At 41.0% G+C, this 2,356-nt stretch overlaps 1 pseudogene; it reads left to right on the forward strand.

Annotated features, from left to right (window-relative positions):
- The first annotated feature begins 494 nt into the window (after positions 1 to 494).
- LOC128102886 (low molecular weight phosphotyrosine protein phosphatase-like) lies at positions 495 to 946 on the forward strand (annotated as a pseudogene).
- Positions 947 to 2,356: the final 1,410 nt, after the last annotated feature.

A 2,356-nucleotide genomic window follows, 5' to 3' on the forward strand; every position in this document is an offset into this window, starting at 1 on the left:
TGCTGTGGGATGTTCTGTATGTTAAATGTGTTGCTCTGATTGGTTAATAAATAAAATACTGATTGGCCAGTAGCCAGGCAGGAAGTATAGGTGGGACAAGGAGAGAGGAGAATTCTGGGAAGTGGAATGCTGAAGCAGAGAGATGCTGCTAGCCACCACCATGAAAAGTGAGATGTAAGGTACCAGCAAGCCACAAACCATGTGGCAACTTACAGATTAATATATATGGTTAATTTGAGATATAGAAACTAGATAAGAAGAAGCCTGCCATGGCCATACAGTTTGTAAGTAATATAAGTCTCTGTGTTTACTTGGTTGGGTCTAAGTGGCTGTGGGACTGGCGGGTGAGAGAGATTTGTCCTGAACATGGGCCAGGCAGGACTGGAGAAAACTCCAGCTACAATTTTATTATTATTATTATATTTTACACAATGACTCATCATGAAGCCCCAATTACCTTGGATCTTTGTATGTAGTCTAGGCTGGACTGAAAGATGGCAGAGGTTGGGTCTAAGTCAGTGTTGTTCAAGTGTCTGGGTAACATTTGCTGGTCACCCATTGCAGAAGCAGTTTTCAGAAAATTGGTAACTGATGAAAATGTTTCAGATAATTGGACTATTGATAGCAGCACTGTTTCTGACTAGAACATTGGCTGGCCCCCAGACCCAAGAGCTGTCAACTGCCTAAGAAATCATGGCATTAGCACAGCCCATAAGGCAAGACATATTACAAGAGAAGACTTGCCACAATCTATTATATACTATGTATGGATGAAAGCAATCTGAGAGATTTGGATAGAAGAAGTAACCAAGTTAAAAACTGCAAAGCTAAAATTAAGCTACTTGGGATTATTGAAGATCCCTATTATGACAATGATTCTGACTTTGAAGTGGTGTTCCAGCAATGCCTCAGGTGCTGCAAGGCCTTCCTGGAGAAGACTCACTAGATGGTCCTACCCACCACCATTGAGTAACTCACCCACCAGAGCCATGCCCAAGGGTGGTGGCAATCCTTAGCCCCATGACACACCTGTCTTTTCAGCTGACTTACTGTCATCTTTAAAATAACTCTAGGTGTAAATATGTTCAGAAGTATAAAAATATTTGAGTAAGATAGTTTGAGGTGTGACTAAGCGTTCTTAGACTAATTGAACCTCTCACCTTGTCCTAATCACAAAATAGTGGAACAAGCAAATATGGAACAAAATAGAACCCAATAAAGTAAGAATGACCTACAAGGTCCAGATCAGACTCTGAGCCCAGCCAGCCTGAGTAGTATGGTCTAACTAGAGTGTGTGCATGGGCAGCACCCAGTGGTACCACTTGCTTGCTTTATACCTCTGTCCTAGACTCTTGTGACAATAACTCCATCCATATCAGCCTTCCATTTAACATTGGAAGAGTTTAAACTCAGACACTGAGGACATTTAAGTATTTGAAAGAGGAGAAGCTGGATGTGATAATGCAGGCCTGCAATTTCAGCAGGCCACTATGGACTATACAGTGGAGATGGGAGCAACAGATTGATAAAATGAGCATTTTTACTCTTACTTGGTTTTTGTCTGGTGTTTTTGAGCTTTGTTCCTATTTTGACTCAGTAGTGGTCTGTTTGTAGTGTTCTTTCATCAACATTTTAAAAAGTTAACAGGCAAGCATAAGTAATTTTAGTACATTTTCAGAAAAGTGACCTCAAATTCATATGGCTGTATGTCAGAAAAAAATGTGAGTTAAACTGGGAAGTTAAAAAATACAATTGAAATAGAAATCTGATGTCTGCCTGCTTTCTTATTGACGAATGAAAAAAAATATCAGAAAAAGAAAGACTAGGTTGGCCTCAGACTCACAGAGATCTATCTGCCTCTGCCTTTCAAGTGCGGAGTTCAATGTGTGCCACCATGCCTGGCTTGTGCTTGCCTTCTCTTACTCTGTTTACCCCCACTTCCCTCCAGTTCTTTACCATAATGGCTGTAGGCTGTACATCTACAAAAAGCTGAAGCCCTAACGACTTTGAACTGAGTAACCAACAAAACAGATGAATCTATTTCTTGTTATCAAGGAATGGGATTCTAGGTTTCTCAGCATCTACTGTAGCCCAGGTCATTTTATGTCATTTCATATATGTGAATTTGGTTAAAATCTTCCCAGTAAGGCTTGGAAAAAGTATCTTTATCACTGGGCAGAGGTCACAGACCTTGCTGGAAGCCACCAGGATGAAAAAGGCAGAATGTTAATCTGATTCCAGACATCTTTTGTGAGTCTGGTGAATGCTCTTGCCATAGCTCCAGGCTGTCTCTCTCTTTGGGGACTGAGATACTGTCTGTCCACTGAGGAATACAGAAAGTATGTAGACCAGAGGG

Source organism: Peromyscus californicus, unplaced genomic scaffold (genome assembly GCF_007827085.1).
Source record: "Peromyscus californicus insignis strain IS unplaced genomic scaffold, ASM782708v3 Scaffold_8__1_contigs__length_139910024, whole genome shotgun sequence".
Lineage (NCBI taxonomy): Eukaryota > Metazoa > Chordata > Mammalia > Rodentia > Cricetidae > Peromyscus > Peromyscus californicus.